Genomic DNA, 16,008 nt, shown 5'->3' with positions numbered 1-16,008 from the left:
TTACCTTTTCCTTTTTTTTTGGGGGGGGGGGGGACAAGTTTTTCCTTTTTATGATTAAACTTTCCTTTGAAAAAAAAAGGACAGTGACTTTATGGACTTCTCACACCCACTGTGTTAATATTGGATGAAGTAGATTTCTGTTTGATGTTGATTGCAATTTCTTTTATCTCATATGCGTGGTTACCTTCCAGGCTTCAGCAAGGTTCCATAAACTAGTGGCAAGGTTTTTTTGCAAAATGGCTTTTGTAAGTGGATTCTCTTCTGGAGGGGATATTCAATAAGTGATGTAATATTCAACTACATTCATTGAGAATGTGTTCGGTAATCAATTTGACATGCGCTCTCCTTTTCTAGGTTATGACCTAGAGCACCCAAGTCTTCTGTTACCAGCACTTGCGGGGGGTTTTTTTTTGTCCTCCAAACTTCCTTGTCTACTCTCTCTCTCAAAATTCCCTAAAGGTGATATGAGAATTTAACTTGTCACTCAAATCCTAAACCGGTCAAGAACAGCTCTAGAAAATTAGTAGGCTTGTGGAAAAAAACATGTCTAACATTTAAAATTAGAAGCTTTTTGTTTTCAAATGTTTGTAGAGCAGTCCTTAATCAAAAAGTGCTTTTTTTGATTGGTTGGGGGTTGATAGGTAGGCCTGGAAGAAACTAGAATAAGATGAGGTCCTTGACTATAGGCAGCAAGTGTAGATGTATGTATTGGTTCTGTCTTTTGGGGAAATTGGAGATGTGTTTGAAAAAATGGGACTTTGTTAATCTATGTCCATTCTCATTATAAATAGGATCTATAAAGCACAAGTGAGAGCTTTGGTGACTGAAGTTGTATTAAAAATAATTTCATTTTGACAATTGTTGGCTCTTCCATTTTTGCATTTTGATGACAACTGATGGAAAAGAACTTTGCACCTAGCATCATTTTTATAAATAACATTCCAAATGCTTGAAATTATTGCTTACAATGAGCAAGGATTATTTGGAAACACATGCATAGATGGTGCTTTTACTTAACTAATTCTGATTTCTTCATGCAAGAATGGCAGAAGTAAATGAAGCAGGGCTGGGTGGATGAATAATAATTGATTCAGAATTTGACCTTTACTACTTCACTGGCAGTACCTGATTGTTTTATACCTTGGAAGAATAGTTGTGTGATCACCAATTTTGATGCTTCAATTCTTCCATATTCAGAACCCAAGTGCCAATTGTTTGGATTTTTGTACTGTAAAAGAGGGCCTTCTTTAATGGGTATGACTGCGTGCACTATAATAACCTGTTTAAGATTGTGTTGTATTGAAGATTGGTGACATTTGTTGGTTTAACGATATTGACTTTTAAGCATCTAATTTTCACCATTAATAAAGGTCCAAGAACAGAAGGAAGACTGGATAACTTGCATGTACACTTTTGTCAAACCTGAGTATCAGTTTCTAAGATGGATCATTTAGACGGTCTGGATAAGTCTATCAAAATCTTTTGAATTTGATTCTTTCAGAAACCTAGCGATGGGTTACACTATTTTTGCCTGCTGTTAGTCACCTTTTGTAGTTCTTTGGATTTCTTGTAATGTTAAAATATGTTTTTGCAGTTTTTTCTATGTATCTAGTCAAAATGTTTAGTGGTGATGCTGAATTGTTAGTTACTTCTAATTGTCATTGAGCAAAGAATTGTGTTGCATGTTCTGTTTTTGTAAATTATTTAATATTAAAAATTGTATTAATGTTGATCTGATTTTGCTGCAGTATGTATTGATAATGAGCAAAACCTATGTATGCTCTAGCGGGATAGACCAAATGGAGAATTTTACATTGCCATTGTTGCAAATCTGCACGCTTTATGCATCTATAAATATTTTGTAAAATTGATTTGTGGCTTTTAGTAAATGATGCACCAAAGTTATTAATGCTGCTTGAGATGGTGCATTAGGTAAGAGTCTGATTCATTTATTTGTCCCAAGATAAATACTTACTAGATTTCCACTTGGGATCCAAAAAAGGATGCATCCATTAATGCTAAATACTGTTTTTAATTGTTTTAACAGTATTTCCTTATGTATTACCTGAAAAATGACAAGTGTATAAATTTATGAAAGGTGTATTGAATGAATCAGATTTCTAATCCTCTAATGTTTATGTATACACATCCGAATATTAAGGTTGGGATGGCTTTTGATTTATTCCAAATAGGTATCAGTTGCAGTAGTGTACAAAGTTTGATAGTTTCTAAATGATTGAAAGACTCTATGACTCTGTCATACAATGCAGCTAGAAAAGGTGCACGCAATTGGTGATATATGGGTTCTGCTCAGATGTATTTTCTGGGTCATTTTGCTTTCAAAATAAACATAATTTTGACTATCCTTTTTTAGTCTTGCCAAACTATTTTGATTGGCTTCATTATGACATTGGACTTAAATTTAGTACTTTTTTCCTCTCTTGTAAGATGACTAATATCTAAATTAAAGCTATATAGCATTAGCAAAGTCAATATAGTTCAGTTTCTGTTTTTAGTGGTTGTATCATACCTTATACATCTTTATAGTCAATCTGATTATCCAGATATTTTCCACAGCTTGGCTACTCTGCATCCCAAAGGCAGGTAAGGGAGGAGAGATTTCATATAACTTCCCATCATGATGAAGCAACTGTTGGTTACTGATATGGATTTGAAATTATGTTCCTATTACCATGGAATTTATTTGTTCTCTAAATTTTAAGACTGAGGCTGTTGTTGCCAGTTCAGATTTGTCATGGGTTTGTTTGGACTTTGCACTGAATAGTAACTTTTTTGTCCAAATGTAAATGACTATCTTCCAAGTAATTATATAACCAATAGGATTATGATACTGGATTAGTGGTCCACAATGGCAACTTGAGAAATTGAATTCAATAAATCAGATATTTTGTGAGCTAGTGCCAGGAAAAAATGTAAGCTGCTGCTTCTTGAAAATCCAACTGGTTCACTAATGTCCTTCAGGGAATAGAATTTGCCACCCCACCCCTACACGGTAGACTTTTAATCTTCTCTAAAGTGGTCTAAAAGGCCAATCCAGTTGTGCAATTGCGGCGGTTCAGGAAGAAAGCCCATAACTAGCGATGAACATTCAATGTGGCATTGGTCACATTGAGAACAAATACAAAAAAAAAACTTTGTGTAGTAAGTAATTTTGTGAATTATAGGCTTTTACAGGCATCTGTACTGTAAATTACTTCATCAAGGTGGTTGATGGTCGGCACAGACTCGGTGGGCCGAAGGGCCTGTTTCAGTGCTGTATCTCTAAACTAAACTAAAGGAGATGATGGTGCTCTGTCATTTGTCAGACTTGGCTTCAAATTTTTCATTTTATTTGTGATCCAGGAAGATAGCTTTGTTGAACAGTTGTTCATTCATCAGTAATCAATTTTGGGATTATGCTACTAATCATATCTGAAAATGATCAGCAATGATTTAGCCAATTGACCTAGTACACACTGACATTGTATTTGGTTGTGGGACCCAATCCATCTTAAGTTCAAATAAGATCTCTGACTTCACCCTCCTATACAATTCTAATGATGCTCAACATAAGCTTGAGGAACAGCACCTTATCTTTCAATTAGGCACTTGCCAGCCTTTTGGACTCCACACTGAGTTCAACAATTTCAGATCATAACCTCTGCCCCCATTTTTCTGACAACAGCTGTTAGTAATAATTCTGCTTTTCCCATTTGCACTCCACTCTAGATTCATCTTTTTGTTTCTTTACTTGTCCCTTTACCACCCTCCATTTGCCTTGCACCATCATACCCTTTTGTCATTTCATCTTTCTTGCCTTCCACCTTATTACAGACGTTCCCTTTTGTTCTTTCATCCTCCTCTACTCCTTTTCCCTGCGTTTGTACTTGCTCAAAACCTGCTGCATCTCTAACTTTTTCCAGTTCTGATGAAAATTCATTGAACTGAAGCATTAACTCTGTTTCTCTGTCCACAAATGCTGCCTATTCTGCTGAGTATTTCCAGCATTTCTGTTTTTATTTCAGATTTTCAGTATCTGCAGTATTTTTGCTTTTCTATAAGTTTTTGTGTTTTTGGGAGATGCCATTGGGCTCTGTAATGATGTGGCAACCTTCACGTTGTGTCCTAAAACTTTTAACATTGGAGAGGCTTGCTTGTGAAAAATCATTTCCCTCAAATTCGTCTGGGGCAGTTGATTTCTTCAATTTACATCTTTGGCCTCCTTGTCTCGAGAGACAATGGGTAAGCACCTGGAGGTGATCAGTGGTTTGTGAAGCAGCGCCTGGAGTGGCTATAAAGGCCAATTCTAGAGTGATAGACTCTTCCACAGGCGCTGCAAATAAAATTTGTTGTCGGGGCTGTTACACAGTTGGCTCTCCCTTTGCACTTCTGTCTTTTGTCCTGCCGCCAGCTCTGGCGATCACTGGCAACTGACTCCCACGACTTGTAGTCAATGTCACAGGACTTCATGTCGCGTTTGCAGACATCTTTAAAGCGGAGATATGGACAGCTGGTGGGACTGATACCAGTGATGAGCTCGCTGTACAATGTGTCCTTGGGGATCCTGCCATCTTCCATGTGGCTCACATGGCCAAGCCATCTCAAGCGCTGCTGGCTCAGAAGGGTGTATATGCTGGGGATGTTGGCCGCCTCGAGGACTTCTGCGTTGAAGGTACGGTCCTGCCACCTGATGCCAAGGATTCTCCGGAGGCAGCAAAGATGGAATGAGTTGAGACGTCGCTCTTGGCTGACATATGTTGTCCAAGCCTCGCTGCCGTAGAGCAAGGTACTGAGGACACAGGCTTGATACAGTTGGACTTTTGTGTTCCGTGTCAGTGTGCCATTTTCCCCACACCCTCTTGGCCAGTCTTGACATAGTAGCGGACGCCTTTCCCATGCGCTTGTTGATTTCTGCATCAAGAGACAGGTTACTGGTGATAGTTGAGCCTAGATAGGTGAACTCTTGAACCACTTCCAGAGTGTGGTCGCCGATACTGATGGATGGAGCATTTCTGACATCTTACCCCATGATGTTTGTTTTCTTGAGGCTGGTGGTTAGGTCAAATTCGTTGCAGGCAGCCGCAATCCTGTCGATGAGTCTCTGCAGATACTCTTCTGCGTGGGATGTTAATGTGGCATCTTCAGCAAAGAGGGGTTCCCTGATGACTTTCTGTACTTTGGTCTTCGCTCTAAGATGGGCAAGGTTGAACAATCTGCCATCTGATCTCGTGTGGAGGAAAATTCCTTCTGAAGACATGAACGCCTGTGAGAGCAGCAGGGAGAAGAAGATCCCAAACAGTGCAGGCGCGAGAACACAGCCCTGTTTCACGCCACCTAGGATAGGAAAGGGGTCTGATGAGGCACCGCTATGCTGAATTGTGCCTTTCATATTGTCATGGAATGAGGTGATGATACTTAGTAGCTTTGGACATCCGATCTTTGCGAGTAGTCTGAAGAGACCACGTCTGCTGATGAGGTGAGATCTATGAAAGCAACGTAGAGGGGCATCTGTTTGCGGCATTTCTCCTGTAGCTGACGAATGGAGAACAGCATGTCAATGGTGGATCTCTCTGCTCGAAAGCCACACTGTGCTTCAGGGTAGACATGCTCAGCCAGCTTCTGGAGCCTGTTTAAAATGACTCAAGCGAAGACTTTCCCCACTATGCTGAGCAGGGAGATTCCACGGTAGTTGTTGCAGTCACCCTTGTTTTTATAGAGGGTGATGATATTGGCATCGCGCATGTCCTGTGGTACTGCTCCTTCATCCCAGCATAGGTAAAGCAGTTCATGGAGTGCTGAGAGTATAGCAGGCTTGGCACTCTTGATTATTTCAGGGGTAATGCCGTCCTTCCCAGGGCTTTTCTGCTGGCTAGAGAATCAATTGCATCACTGAGTTCTGATTTTGTTGGCTGTATGTCCAGCTCATCCATGACTGGCAGAGACTGGGTTGCATTGAGGGCGGTCTCCGTGACAATATTTTCCCTGGACTACAGCTCTAGGTAGTGCTGCACCAAGGGGTCCATTTGCTTGCGTTGGTTAGTGATCGTGTCCCCTGATTTAGACTTGAGTTGGGCGATCTTCCTGATGGTTGGCCCAAAAGCGCTCTTAATGCCATCATACGTTCCTCTGACGTTTCCGGTGTCGGAGGCCAGCTGAATATGACTGCATAGGTGTTGCCAGTAGTCATTTGCACAGCGCCTGGCTGTTCTTTGTGCAGCGCTTCTGGCTGCTTTAAGTGCTACGGATGTTAACTCGCTGGAGGCTTTCTTGTAGTTCAACAGTGCAATGCGCTTAGCAGCTATGACAGGTTCCAGCTCTTCAAAGTGAGATTGAAACCAGTCTGCATTCTGCTTCTCATGTTTGCCATAGGTGGTCATTGCTGAGTCATAGATGGCATCTCTGTGGGCCCACTTGGTCTCTGCATCCCTGTAGGAGTGTTTTGAAGGGCTTTTTCAAGTGAATTTAGAAACATATAGAACAGCTGTGGATAAGGAATTCTGTTAGGGTTGATGTGCAGACAGCCCTTCTGCTTGAAGTGATGCAGCTTCTTTGCTGCACACCAGGGAGTGGTCGGTGTCGCAGTCCCAACTATGGAAGCTGCGTGTGATTTGAACGCTGTTTAAAGAGGCTTGCCTTGTGACTGAGGTCCAGCTGGTGCCAACGATGTGATCTTGGGTGCCTCCATGAAACCTGGTGACCGGGTTTAGTATGAAAGGTGGTGCAGAGGTTGTGATAGGTACACAACTCCAGCAGTCTGTCCATTATCATTCATGCTTCCAATGCCATAGCGCCCAAGGCAGGAGGGCCATGAGTTACATAAAACGTACAACACAGTAACAGGCCATTTGGCCCCAAAAGGTCCATGCTGATGTATATGCTCTACAAGATCCTCAACCCACCTCTCTCCTCTAACCTTCTAAGCATAACATTCTCTTTCTCCTTCATGTACTTAACTGGTTTTCCCATAATTGCATCTATGCTATTCCCCTCAATCACTCCACATGATAGTGGCTAGAATATGGAATGCAGTCACTAGGTATATATTTTTCTATGTTTCTCTTTCTATTGAATTCCCTATTTTATTACTTTAATGACTCTCTTTTATATTTATGGCCACAGGTTTTGAACTCCTCCATAAGTGGAAACATTTTCTCCACTTCTATCTGATCAAGCCCCTTCAGAATTTTAAATACCTCTATTCGGGCACCCCTCAGCCTTCTCTTTTTCTAGAGAAAAGAACCCCAGCTCATGCTTATGCTCCCCATGAGCCGCCTTCCACCCTACTTCAGCTAACCCTATCAGCACAACCTGCCATTCCTTTTGCCCTCATCTGTTTATCCAGCCTCCCCTTAAACCCTGCAGGTTTTTGTATGGACTGTGTCTAATTTGTTTCAACATTTTTGTGACCACCTCCTTTTAAGGAGGATGTTTGTAGACATTCGGACAGCTGATCTTGGGCAGCTTTTGCCTAACTAATTTTCATAATTTAAAATGGGTTGATGACTCTCCTGGCTGACAGTTGTTGTTTGAAAGCACCAGCAGAAGTGCATAGTCTTTAATTCTCTATTCCTGGTCCCTCTATTTAAAGCACAAGTTGAAGTCACAGCTCCTAGTCCTTCAATGAGAACCCTGTGCTTCCCCCTCAGCCCCAAGATGAAGTCTTCCTTGTGAGTGGATTTGCTTCAATATCAGTAGCTTTTCATGATTTGACTCAATTGTTTTCATCCAATATATACTGGCTTTAGCTTCAGAAAGATCAATATAACGGATTTCACCTGATGCCTCAGTACAGTTTTTGGCCATGGCTACGCCTGTTGCATAGGGTTTGGTTCATTTTGCTTTTACCAAAGTACTGGAAACCACTGAACTTACTGTTTTCAAGTGTGCCATCTAAATTTTTAATTCAGAAAGAATGGTGGAAAGAGCATATTGGCACTTTTACTTAGCCACTTCCTGAACAAATGATTCTTGATACGTTAATACTCAAATAGAATAATTTAAAATGAAACTTCACCGTTGCTGAAGTATTAGATTATAAATTCAATCTGAGTTGTTGGGAGTTGCCCACTTTTATGTTTTTTCTAGATTTTACCTGCACTTCAGCCGGACCATACCATTTCCTTCAGCTGCAATCCATTTTTCTGTGACATGCAGATTTCAAATCGATGTCAAAGTAGTGTTATTAAGGTGGGAACACATTCTATTGACCAGGATATCTTTATTGTCAGATGTGCATGATCTTAAGTTGAGATTTTCTTGCACAATTGTTTGCATTTTCTTATGGCGAAGGCTATCCTTTATGGAGCTGTTTGAAGAAATAGTGCAATTACTTTTATATTTTAGACTGCATATCTAAGAATCAGCTAGTGTGAAATGAATACTTTTGATGAGGTCTTCATGCCCCAGGACTGATAAAATACATATAACTCTTCTCCACTCCTTGCTGTCACACTTCAATTGTTTTGTCTATATTTCTTGCCTAACCAATGGTACTAAAGAAAATTGACACCAAAAACAGTCCAAAAGCAAATTTTATTCCGAAGAGCTTTTCAGTTGTCTTATTTGTCAACTAATTACTTGAATGTAAGTGTTTTTCCCGCACTGAAAATTGGAGAATCAGTTGGGTAAGTTAAAATATCATTGTATTGTGGTCAATTAGAAAATATTTAGCCATATTGGACCTCTGCCTTTTCGGCAACTTAAATATGGGATGGTGTATCAATAGGTCAGAAAGCTAAACCATATGTACTTTTGCATGGAACTGAAGTCTATCTCCCAAAATATTTGAGGGGCACCAAATGGGGTGTAAGCTAACAGTGTATCAAATTGGTTCTATGCTCATTATGTTCTAGATGCTGGTGTTCCTACTTCAAGGAACCAATTATCTGTCTTTAGTAGAGATAATCTCTTGAACATACTCTGCCCACACAACATGGACGTTGGTCGAGATGTTAAACCATGTTGCAGCAACCCTGTATGTTTTGGCAAGAGCCAGTATCAGAATTGGTTTAAGGAGGATGAGTAGTTAGAACGTTGTTTGAAGAAAATTTGGAGGGCACACAACAGCCTGCTGTCTGATCCCAACTCTACTGTAAAGAAAGCACAAGGGAGATTTTGGTTTTGCTCCAAATGATCTTGTTTCAAGGTAAGTTACGGTTAATTAAGATGGGACAGAAAAGTTAATGAAATCATTCCCATGAAGATCAGAGTGACAGTGCATCTTGGTGTGCTCAAGAGATGCATGGTCCTAACCAAATCAGTACTGAACCTTCAAGAATGTAAATGTTGCCACTCTCGTCACTGGTAAGGTTGAGATCATACACCGCTGAAACAAACACATTGAAGTATTGAATAGATCACCCATCATTATGGATGAAACCCAGAACAATTAGACAGGAGTTAGGACATAACAGGGATGAGTTTGCCATGATTGTCTAACTTCACAAACTGTAATGATGAAGATCACATCAGGTGGAATTCCTGCCGAGACTTACAAGTGCACTGGAGGACTATTGCTCGCTACACAGGTTTTTCCTGAAGGAATAGTCCTGTGCAGCAATTGTCGCTATCTACAAGCAGAAAAGCATGAAAATTGACAGCTATCATAGAATTTTGCTTCTTTCAGTAGCTGGGAAAAGATTTGCAAGTGGTGCTCAATTCCCCTTTTGAAAATGTTATTGGTTTGGTCCTCCCAGAAGCACAAATGAGCTTCAGAGGAATATTGGCCTGATTTTGATCATTGAGCAATTCATGAGAAATGTGTGGAACAGCATGAAGACTCTTCCATGATATTCAGCCTGAACTGAATGCCAGCCTCAAATATCAACAAGGTTATAGGAAATTAGAGGTGACATTTTCTCTTTAGGTAACTGCTGTTGAAGTGTATAACAGGAAGAATTAATGTAATTTATTTTTGGCCAGTATGTAGAAAACACGTGAGTCTTTATGGCTTCAAGCCAATTAGTTAGATTAGTTCATTAAGGATAGCCAGCATGGATCTGTAAATAGCAGATCATACTTCTCTAATCTAATTCATTCTTTTTGGATAAGGTAACAAGGTTAATGAAAGGAATGCAGTGGATTTTGTCTGTATGGATTTTAAGAAAGCATTGGATAAAGTAGCACATAAGAGGCTAGTTAACAAAATTTGAGGCTCATGGAATAGGAGGGTCAGTGCCCAATTGGATAAAAAAAAATAGGCTCAAGGACAAAAATAACAGCGAGTCATGGTAAATGGTTGTTTTTCAGACTGGAGGATGATAGTGGTGTTCCCCAAGGGTCAGTGCTAGGACCATTTTTTTTTTTTTTGCTATATATAAATGACTCAAATCTTGGAATACAGAGTAAAATTTCAAAATTTGCCAATGAAACCAAACTTGCAGGATTGGCAAATAGTGAGGATGATGCAAATCACCTGCAACAGGACATAGGCTAGCAGATAAGTGTGAGGTGATGCATTTTGGTAGAGATAGGGTGAGACAATATAGACTTAATGGCACAGTTCTAAAGAGTGTGCAGGAACTGGGAACTCTGGGGGTACATGCGCATCAATCTTTGAAGGTGGCAGGACATATATTGAGAGAGTGGTTAGCAAAGCATATGGAATCTTGGGCTTCATAAATAGAGGCATTGAGTACAAAAGCAAGGAAGTTATACTGAACCTTTAAGCTCTGGTTAGGACCCAACTACAGTATTGTCCATTTCTGGTCACCACACTTTAGGAAGGATGTGAGGGTCCTTGAGAGGGTGCAGAGGAGATTTACCAGAATGGTTCTCGGGATGGGGGATTTTAGTTACAAGGTTAGGTTGGAAAAGCTGGGGTTGTTCTCCCTGGAGTAAAGGAAATTGAGGGGAGGTTTGATGTAGGTGTTCAAGAGTATGACAGGCATCGATAAGTTATCCAAGGAAAAACTCTTCCCATTAACTGGTACAAGGAATAGAGGGCACAGATTGAAGGTTTTGGGCAAGAGATGCAGGGGGGGTGTGAGAAAGAACTTTATTATGCAGCGAGTGGTAATGACCTGGATCTCATGCATGAGGGTGGTGAAAGTGGTGACAGTCCATGATTTCAAAAGGAAATTGAATCGGCACGTGAAGGAAATAAACTTGCAGGGCTACAGGGATCGAGCAGGAGAGTAGGACTGACTGGATTGCTCCCTGTAGCACTGGCATGGACATGGGCCGAATGGCTTCTTCCTATGCTGTAAATGACTCTGACTTTATGACCATCATCATCATTGTGTCAAACTTATTGTTGACTGGTTTACTTATCTATGTAGTGTGCTGTCATATCCTGTACTAATAGATAGTGAAGAGCTTTTTTTTTGGAAAACTGATAAAAGAGCATGCATCCAACATTCGATCAAGCTTGTAACAAAGCTGAAACCATACAGGGCTTTAGAACTTCAAGACTGAAAGTTGATGATCCCTGGACCTGATAATCTACATTCCAGTGTGTTGAAGGAGGTGGCTTTTGGAGGTTAGCCTGGCTACCTGACCAAACCCAACTACATGTGTCGGGGTCGGGTCTATATTCTGTGTCCAGCATTCAGGCGCAGGTCGGGTTTGGGTTGGCTGTGGTTGGGTTTTGTTTTGCATTAATTTCTTTTTAATCTACGTTTTGACGCGATTTTCTTTCTGTACTAATAGCATTTGATATTGTCAGGTCGAGCATGAAAAAAATTGAAGGACTCTGGCCCGGGTCGGGTTCGGGTTGATTGTGGTCAGGTCGGGTTTTAATTTAAGCCAGGCTTTTTTTATAGAGATAGTGGATGCATTGGCGATCATCTTGCAAAGTTCTATAGATTCTGGAGTGGTTCCTGAAGATTGGAAGGTAGCAAATGTAACTCTGCTATTTAAGAAAGGAGGGAGAGAGAAAATTGGGAACAACTGACCTGTTAGCCTGACATCAGTAGTAGGAAAAATGCTAGAATCTATTATAAAGGATGGACACTTAGAAAATAATGGTAGGATTGGGAAGAGTCAACATGGATTTATGAAAGGGAAATCATTATTTATTTAGAGATACAGCACTGAAACAGGCCCTTCTGCCCACGGAGTCTGTGCCGACCATCAACCACCCATTTATACTAATCCTACATTAATCCCATATTCCTACCACATCCCCACCTTCCCCTACCACCTACCTATACTAGGGGCAGTTTATAATGGCCAATTTACCTATCAACCTGCAAGTCTTTTGACAACCAGTTGGAGTTTTTTGAGGATGTACCTAGCAGGATAGATAAAGGAGGACCAGTGGATGCGGTGTATTTGGATTTTCAGAAGGCTTTCGATAAGGTCTCACACGAGGTCAGTAAACAAAATTAGAGCGCATCGAATTGGAGGTAGTATACTAGCATAGATAGAGAGTAAGAATAAATGGGTCATTTTCAGGTTGGCTGTGAAAATGTGACTCTTCACAATATATTAGTGATTTAGATGAGGGAACTAAATGTAATATTTCCAAATTTGCAGATGACACAAAACTGGGTGGGAGGGTGAGTTGTGAGGAGGATGCAGAGAGTTCCGAAGAAGGGTCACTGACCCAAAATGTTAACTCTGCTTCCCTTTCCACAGATGCTGCCAGACCTGCTGAGTGATTCCAGCATTTCTTGTTTTTGTTTCAGATTTCCAGCATCCGCAGTATTTTGCTTTTATTTTAGAGGCCAAAACATTGTATGTTTTCAAGAAGGAGTTAGACATAGCTCTTGGGTTTAAAGGGATCAAAGGATATGGACGAAAGCGGGAACAGGTTACTGAGTTGGATAATCAGCCATGATCATAATGAATAGTGGAGCAGGCTCGAAGGGCTGAATGGCCTACTCCTCCCTATTTTCTGTTTCTAGTGGGGTACGGCAAGGATCAGTGTTTGGGCCCCAGCTATTCACCATCTAATGTCAGTGATTTGGATGTGGTGACCAAATGTAATATTTCCATGTTTGCTGATGACTCAAAACTAGGTGGGAATGTGAGTTGTGAGGAGGATGCAAAGAGGCTTCATGGGGATTTGGACAGTAACATGGCAAATGGAATATAAGGTGGAAAAATGTGAAGTTATCCACTTTGGTAGGAACAACTGAAATGCAGAGTATTTCTTAAATGGTGAGAGAATGGGAAGTGTTGATGTCCAAAGGGACCTGGGTGTCCTTTATTCATAAGTCACTGAAAGCTGACATGCTGGTGCAGCAAGCTGTTGGGAAGGCAAATGGTATGTCGACCTTAATTGCAAGAGGATTTGAGTATAGGAGTAAAGAAGTCTTGTTGCAATTGTATAGAGCCTTGGTGAGACTGTACCTGGAGTATTGTGTACAACTTTGGTCTCCTTACCTTTCTTTCTTTTGGGCCTCCTTATCTCGAGAGACAATGGATACGCGCCTGGAGGTGGTCAGTGGTTTGTGAAGCAGCGCCTGGAGTGGCTATAAAGGCCAATTCTGGAGTGACAGGCTCTTCCACAGGTGCTGCAGAGAAATTTGTTTGTTGGGGCTGTTGCACAGTTGGCTCTCCCCTTGCGCCTCTGTCTTTTTTCCTGCCAACTACTAAGTCTCTTCGACTCGCCACAATTTAGCCCTGTCTTTATGGCTGCCCGCCAGCTCTGGCGAATGCTGGCAACTGACTCCCACGACTTGTGATCAATGTCACACGATTTCATGTCGCGTTTGCAGACGTCTTTATAACGGAGACATGGACGGCCGGTGGGTCTGATACCAGTGGCGAGCTCGCTGTACAATGTGTCTTTGGGGATCCTGCCATCTTCCATGCGGCTCACATGGCCAAGCCATCTCAAGCGCCGCTGACTCAGTAGTGTGTATAAGCTGGGGATGTTGGCCGCTTCAAGGACTTCTGTGTTGGAGATATAGTCCTGCCACCTGATGCCAAGTATTCTCCGAAGGCAGCGAAGATGGAATGAATTGAGACGTCGCTCTTGGCTGGCATACGTTGTCCAGGCCTCGCTGCCGTAGAGCAAGGTACTGAGGACACAGGCCTGATACACTCGGACTTTTGTGTTCTGTGTCAGTGCGCCATTTTCCCACACTCTCTTGGCCAGTCTGAACATAGCAGTGGAAGCCTTACCCATGCGCTTGTTGATTTCTGCATCTAGAGACAGGTTACTGGTGATAGTTGAGCCTAGGTAGGTGAACTCTTGAACCACTTCCAGAGCGTGGTCGCCAATATTGATGGATGGAGCATTTCTGACATCCTGCCCCATGATGTTCGTTTTCTTGAGGCTGATGGTTAGGCCAAATTCATTGCAGGCAGACGCAAACCTGTCGATGAGACTCTGCAGGCATTCTTCAGTGTGAGATGTTAAAGCAGCATCGTCAGCAAAGAGGAGTTCTCTGATGAGGACTTTCCGTACTTTGGACTTCGCTCTTAGACGGGCAAGGTTGAACAACCTGCCCCCTGATCTTGTGTGGAGGAAAATTCCTTCTTCAGAGGATTTGAACGCATGTGAAAGCAGCAGGGAGAAGAAAATCCCAAAAAGTGTGGGTGCGAGAACACAGCCCTGTTTCACACCACTCAGGATAGGAAAGGGCTCTGATGAGGAGCCACCATGTTGAATTGTGCCTTTCATATTGTCATGGAATGAGGTGATGATACTTAGTAGCTTTGGTGGACATCCGATCTTTTCTAGTAGTCTGAAGAGACCACGTCTGCTGACGAGGTCAAAGGCTTTGGTGAGATCAATGAAAGCAATGTAGAGGGGCATCTGTTGTTCACGGCATTTCTCCTGTATCTGACGAAGGGAGAACAGCATGTCAATAGTCGATCTCTCTGCACGAAAGCCACACTGTGCCTCAGGGTAGACGCGCTCGGCCAGCTTCTGGAGCCTGTTCAGAGCGACTCGAGCAAAGGCTTTCCCCACTATGCTGAGCAGGGAGATTCCACGGTAGTTGTTGCAGTCACCGCGGTCACCTTTGTTTTTATAGAGGGTGATGATGTTGGCATCGCGCATGTCCTGGGGTACTGCTCCCTCGTCCCAGCACAGGCATAGCAGTTCATGTAGTGCTGAGAGTATAGCAGGCTTGGCACTCTTGATTATTTCAGGGGTAATGCTGTCCTTCCCAGGGGCTTTTCCGCTGGCTAGGGAATCAATGGCATCACTGAGTTCCGATTTGGTTGGCTGTATGTCCAGCTCATCCATGACTGGTAGAGGCTGGGCTGCATTGAGGGCAGTCTCAGTGACAGCATTCTCCCTGGAGTACAGTTCTAGGTAGTGCTCAACCCAGCGGTCCATCTGTTTGCGTTGGTCAGTGATTATGTCCCCCGATTTAGATTTGAGGGGGGTGATCTTCTTGATGGTTGGCCCAAGAGCTCTCTTCATGCCATCATACATTCCTCTGATGTTTCCGGTGTCTGAGGCCAGCTGAATATGACTGCATAGGTGTTGCCAGTAGTCGTTTGCGCAACGCCTAGCTGTTCTTTGTGCAGTACTTCTGGCTGCTTTAAGTGCTGCGGATGTTAAATCGCTGGGGGCTTTCTTGTAGTTCAAAAGTGCAATGCGCTTAGCGGCTATGACAGGTTCCAGCTCTTCATTATGAGATTGAAACCAGTCTGCATTTCTCTTCGCACTTTTGCCGTAGGTGGTCAAAGCTGACTCATAGATGGCGTCTCTGATGTGGGCCCACTTGGTCTCAGCATCCCCTGTGGGAGTGTTTTGAAGGGCTGTTACAAGTGAATTTAGAAATTTTTGTAACAGCTGTGGGTGAGAAATTCTGCTCGTGTTGATGCGCGGGTGGCCCTTCTGCTTGGAATGATGCAACTTCTTTGGTCTGAGTCTAACCTTGCTGCACACCAGGGAGTGGTCGGTGTCGCAGTCCGCACTGTGGAAGCTGCGTGTGATTTGAACACTGTTTAAGGCGGCTCGCCTTGTGACAATGAGGTCTAGCTGGTGCCAACGACGTGATCTTGGGTGCCTCCATGAAACCTGGTGACAGGGTTTAGTGTGAAAGAACGAGTTGGTGATGCAGAGGTTATGATAGGTACACAACTCAAGCAGTCTCTGCC

General features: G+C 42.4%; 1 protein-coding gene across 1 annotated transcript in view; it reads left to right on the top strand.

The window, feature by feature from the left end:
• The window catches only part of cdyl (chromodomain protein, Y-like), a 175,834-nt gene that overhangs the window by 755 nt on the left and 159,071 nt on the right, over positions 1-16,008 (top strand). The gene's annotated exons all lie outside the window — the stretch shown is intronic.

Source organism: Heterodontus francisci, chromosome 2 (genome assembly GCF_036365525.1).
Source record: "Heterodontus francisci isolate sHetFra1 chromosome 2, sHetFra1.hap1, whole genome shotgun sequence".
Classification (NCBI taxonomy): Eukaryota; Metazoa; Chordata; class Chondrichthyes; order Heterodontiformes; family Heterodontidae; genus Heterodontus; species Heterodontus francisci.
The sequence above is the reverse complement of the archived record's forward strand: the minus strand, read 5'-3'. Positions and strand labels throughout refer to the sequence as shown.